General features: G+C 38.9%; 1 non-coding gene across 1 annotated transcript; it reads right to left on the bottom strand.

Annotated features, from left to right (window-relative positions):
• Positions 1-3,077: 3,077 nt before the first annotated feature.
• LOC149015887 (small nucleolar RNA R71) lies at positions 3,078-3,184 on the bottom strand. Its single transcript, XR_016173781.1, has one exon. It is a non-coding gene; the product is annotated as a small nucleolar RNA R71 (small nucleolar RNA).
• Between the last annotated feature and the right edge of the window lie 2,573 nt (positions 3,185-5,757).

Genomic DNA, 5,757 nt, shown 5'->3' on the forward strand with positions numbered 1-5,757 from the left:
AAATTGCACAAAAGGAATGAGTTCAAAAGAACTTAGCAAGGCAAATTGTTTCATAATACACAATTCATTCGATACAAGTCATGATATGATGCAAGATGATATGAGAAAATGATGATATATGATTCTAACCCTAAGTATGCTAGTCTCTAAGGTAGACATGCTTTAAGCCATAGCACCATACTTTTTTAGGTCGTCTGTCACTCCCCCTCAATCATACAAGATATCTTGGGTCTGCCGGGGTAATTGGGTAAAGTCCTCATCAAACCATGGCTGGGGTTAAGTCACCACTCTCTTACATCACCATTGGTATAAGTACTGGCGCATGTCACGGCATAGCCTAGCCCAATGCAAGTCATCTACTCAGTCGTATCATGTCAGATCTAGATACTTTCCCTATGGCACTGACCAACTCGGTTCCGTATCCTTCACACTAGAGTCAGTGTATCCTATGGCACCGACCAACTTGGACTATAGACTCATCAACCCTATTGGTCATCCACAAATGGTAAACGGGAAGCTCTCACGTCCTCTCACGGGTTGGTTACCGGTCTTGAGCGCCCGTGAGCCCAGGTCTATCCATTTGCAACCCTACCAATAAATGGCCCCTTTCGGGTATCCGCAGTATGGTGTAAGTCCTCTCACGGAGTGGTTACCGGTCTTGAGCGCCCATCAACCATACTCTACCATGGGTCGTTCGGTCTCAATACCCTTCCGATTCAGGTCTGATACGACAAGGAAAGTCCTAACCATACACCTAGACCATCCTATGTATGCCATCCAATAACCTGGGAAAGTGTCGATGGACACCTTCGGAGAATATCCCATACTATTCCCTCCAATGACCAAGGACAGAAGTGTCGGAAGGACACTTCCCAGTCCCAAGTCATACGTAGTCAATCACAAATCCAATCTCATCATATCATACATAATTAATGATTCATCATATAAAAAAAGGCATATCATAACATGATTGATCATATACAAAATCATCAAGTATAATTAAACATGATATTACGAATGATGTGTAACATACTACTACTGATAAAATGCATATAATAGTCATGTATGGTAAATGAGTACACATAGGAATATTACCACTGAGTTCTCAAGGTGTAAGCATGTTTACTTAGTTAATGTACTTGAGTTAACGACCGTCCTTGATAAGCATGCATTTACCATTATTTATTTGATTTAATTCCCCATACTTATTTAATTAAAGAGAGCTAATTGAGTATTTTTGTGTATTTTTCAGGAATAAGGAGATTTTGGATATTAGAGATAATATGGAGTAAAGTTGGCAAATATATTAGATATTGGTGGATTTTAAATCATGACATTCAATCTTGCTGCTCAAGAAATCATGAAAAGTGAGATCTTAGCCAAATTGGAAACATGTGGAGGTCTAAGGAACAAAATTGGTAATAAATCTGAAAATCGGGTAAACAGACCTACCTTCAGTATTTTGAGCATATCTCTATCGTATGAGCTTAGATTTCGATGATTCAAGATGCTATGGAACGATATTGAAAATATCTACAACTTTATAGTTTTGCGTTTTTCCAAATTCCGAAAGAATAAAGGTCGAATATACGGGTAAAGAGAGGGGATTCATTGTGTGCGGGAGACATAAAAGAGAAGCCAACCACAGAGAAAAGAAGACGGCGAATGCGGCTCTCATCTCTCATTGCTGAAGAAGAAGACCACATCTCTCTCTCTCTCTCCTTATGTTTCATCTTTATTTTTCTTATGAACTTTGTGATAATGAGTAGCTAGTTCCTTTTCTTTGGGATGTAGATGAAACATGCTTATTTCATTAATTTGATTGTGTTTGAGTTTGGCCAAAGATGTTCTATAGCTCAACGAACTAAGCGTGCCAAGCTTCCGCGAAGGACATAGTCTTGCGAAGATAGGGCATACCTAGGAAGACCATCCCTAATTTGCTTTGAAGTGTAGAGTTATATCGGTTAAAGAAAAGCATTGGGGATTCGAAATCCCAAAGATCTTCACATATTCATAGTTTAAGTTTTTGCATTAATTAATAGATTTAGTTTAAATTTAGTTTTGTTAAATTCAATCTTAGTAACTTAGCCTTTTAGTTCCCCATAGTTCAACCCCGTACTTTCTGCTTGCTAGATTAGTATAGGATTTTATTTTTGATTGGTTAGCGACACGATCAAATTTTGGCGCCGTTGCCGGGGAACCAAAGCACGGTTGCTAGGATTGATTTTTGTCAATTAGGCATAATTTTTAGAGTAATTTTAGTGTTTTTAATTTTTAATTTTTCTTTCCTTATTTAACTAATCTCTTTTTCTTTTGTTTTGTAGGTAACTGCAAGAGTAGCGATTCGATAATTAGTTTAGGTTGTTATCTTTTCTTTCTTAGATATAATTGTATTTAGGACTTTTCAATTGTAATATTTGCATTAGATTGGGTTGTTTAGGTTAATTTTTAAAAACCCCCATCCCTCAGATCCCACATGTGTAACTTTTGTTCGAAAGATCACGTGGATTGCGCTTCAGGTACGTCCTAAACTCTCCCTTTTTCTATAGTTATTTTCTTTTAATTTTCCTTATTTAGCTTATTCTTTTTTTTATTCTTCTGTGTGTATGCATGGTCGTTGGTCCCTAAACCCTGAGTTGACTCCACTTGACTTAGAGTTAGAAGAGACTTTGGCCAACCTTAGAAGGCAAAGAACCATGGCAAACTATGAGCATCCAATGAGGCCCTTGAGTGAGCATTTCATTCCTACGATATATACTCCGGTTTCTTGTATTAAGTTGCCTAACGTAGAGGCGGCTCAATATGAGATCAAATCTAGTGTGATTCAAATGCTACCATCTTTTTATGGACTTGCCAATGAAGAGCCTTATATGCACTTAGATGAGTTTTTAGAGGTGTCATCCACGGTTAAAATTCAAAATCTCTCAGTTGATGCTTTAAGGTTACTTCTTTTTCCATTCTCCCTTAAAGATAAAGCTAAGCATTGGCTTCTTTTTTTGGACAATGTTAAAATTTCAACTTGGGTAGAAATGCAACAGGAGTTCCTTAAAAAGTTCTTCCCGATTGGCCGTACCAATAGCCTTAGGAGAGCGATAACGAGTTTCTCCCAACAAGAAGGAGAACAATTTCATGAGGCTTGGGAAAGACTAAAAGAATTACTTAGAAAGTGCCCCCACCATGCTATTCCTAAATGGCAATTGGTTCAATGCTTTTATGATGGCCTTAGCGACCGACATAGGCAAATGGTTGATTCTTCTTGTGGTGGGACTTTCATGCACGAGAATGAGAATGAGGCATGGGAACTTTTTGAGACCCTTAGTGAAAACTCCCAACACCATGCTTCAGCAGCTAGGATTGAGATTCCATCCATTGGGCAACCAAAGAGGAGCGGCCTCTATGAGATCAATCCTACCATTGAGATGAGCACTAAGGTTGACTTGCTATCAAAGAAATTGGACCATCTCTTGTCATTAGGACAACAAACCCCATCTCCACTTCCTACAAGTTTCTCTCCACCTAATCAGATTGAAGCATGTGCTTTATGTTCTAGCCTATTCCATCATGTCACTGATTGCTATCTGGCTACACAATACCCTGAGATTGTTGAGGAGCATACACATTTGGCCCAAGGAGTCTCTAAATTTGGCAATGATCCATATTCCAATACCTATAACCCAGGATGTCGAAACCACCCCAATTTTTCATGGCGAAACTCAATGCCCAATCCCTCTAATCAAATACCTTATAGGCCACCTCCATTTAATATGCACCAAAATGCCTATAGGAATGAGCAACCATTATCTTCACAACCCTCACATTATTCATCATTTGAGGATAAGGTACTAAAAGCACTTAGTGGATTAGAGCAAAACACTCAATTGTTGAATTCCCATTCTCAGTCCATTAACAAATTGGAAACTCAACTTGGTCAACTAGCTGATGCCATCAGTAGGAGGGAGGTTGGTCAGTTACCTAGTCAACCAATAGGTAACCCTAATCATCAAATTGGGTATAGGAAAGAACAAGTCCAAGCAGTCTCGGTTGTGACATGTAGTGGGAAGGAATATTATGCACCTTTGCCTACTCCTAAGCCATTGCCCATTGATCTTGAGAGTCGAGAAGAGCTTGATTTGACCCATGAGACTGGCAATGATGCACACAAGCCTAGTAAAGAAACACCACCTGTGAGTATTCCCCGTCAATTTCCTTGTAAGGGGTTGCACATTCCGATTGTAGAGGGTCCTACTCCTGAATCTTACACTCCCAAAGCCCCCTTCCCTGAAGCTCTTGAGTCCTCAATTCCAGATTCTATAAAGAATGTATCTTTAAGCCCAAAAAGAGATGAAGAGTGCTTTGCGGTTAACTTTATTGATGAGGTAGTGGTTGATTATATTCTAAACATTCTTATTGATGATCCCCTACAACATTACTTGCCATTTGGGGAATATAACCTAAATATTGAGGAAGTCAACACATTGTTGGACTCTTCCACTTATTTGGAGCAATCACCATTCACATTTAGATTTGAGCTTCCACCTCCATTGGCTGTTTCTTACTGAGTCTGGCTGAAGACTCTAAACTTAGCGCTTTATGGGAGGCAACCCATATGTTTAGATATTATTTCTTGTTATTTTTCCTTTATCTTCTTTGTTTGTTGTTATGTTTTATTGTTGCGTGCTCTATCATGAGTTCAAACATCGGGTACACTCTTTCCTCTATTTGCTTCTATTATTTTTTTTGCATGCACTGAGGTCATTGCATAATTTAAGTGTGTGTGTGTGTGGGGGGGTGTCAACTCGAGTAAGACTTGTTGATAGTTGGTAGAGCATTGTCACAAAGATAAAAAGTGCCCAATTTTGCCCAATTTTTTCTGGCTTTGGTAAGATAAATGTTTTAATTCCTTGCTTAGATACAAAATGAGAGTTTAAGTGTTTTAGAAATCCCATCTGGTGTAATGAACACCCTCTTGAGAGAATAGTAATGGGTTTTACATTTTGAAGCCGAGGTTGAATCGGAAAATAGGAATTCCAGATAGTCCAAAAGGTTTGACCATCTAGTTATCTTGTATTGCCTTGTGCTTATGGTGACAAGTTGAGACCGATTTTAGACTATTTAAATGTGAAGTAAATTGAAGTATAATGTGAGAAAAAAAATGTTGAAGTTTAAAGGTTAGACCTCCTTCTTAGTAACCGGGTCTCGGTGTCACCAACATCGTGCCTCGCATCAAACAGTTGGGGTGTCTTTGGTCCAGTCTTGGCCTGTAGCCTAGTCGGCTTGAGTAAGTAAGTTCGAGGGGTATTCTACACCTAGTCCCTTAAGGCCATCTGGCTTGAGAGCGGCTGACCCAACACTCGTTACATAGGCCATCTAGAAAGCTTAAGAGGCAAGACATTGCACGGACTAGAACTGTGACCATTAAAGAAAGAAGTGAATTCATGTGCTTATAAAGGTGAAATGTCTAAGAAGGTCAATATTGCTAAGATCTTGAGTTCTTGGTATTATTTGGTACCTAGTTTAGTCTTATCTGGGGGTGAACTGGTAGACTGAAGATAAGAAGAGACTTCTCGATTGAATTGTTTTCCTAGAGCTAGACTCAAGAGAGGGTGTAAGAGCTTAAGTGTGGGGGTGCCTATATTCCCTTCAATCTTTAATGGAGTGTCTTTGTCTTGGAATCTATCTTTCTACTCTTACTACTGCCAGAATAATTAGAAGAACACTTAAGAATTTTGTGTGTATATTCTCTGCAAACACTCACGA

The sequence above is a fragment of the Hakea prostrata genome, chromosome 5, assembly GCF_041222555.1.
Source record: "Hakea prostrata isolate BN-2017 chromosome 5, UWA_Hpros_2, whole genome shotgun sequence".
NCBI lineage: Eukaryota > Viridiplantae > Streptophyta > Magnoliopsida > Proteales > Proteaceae > Hakea > Hakea prostrata.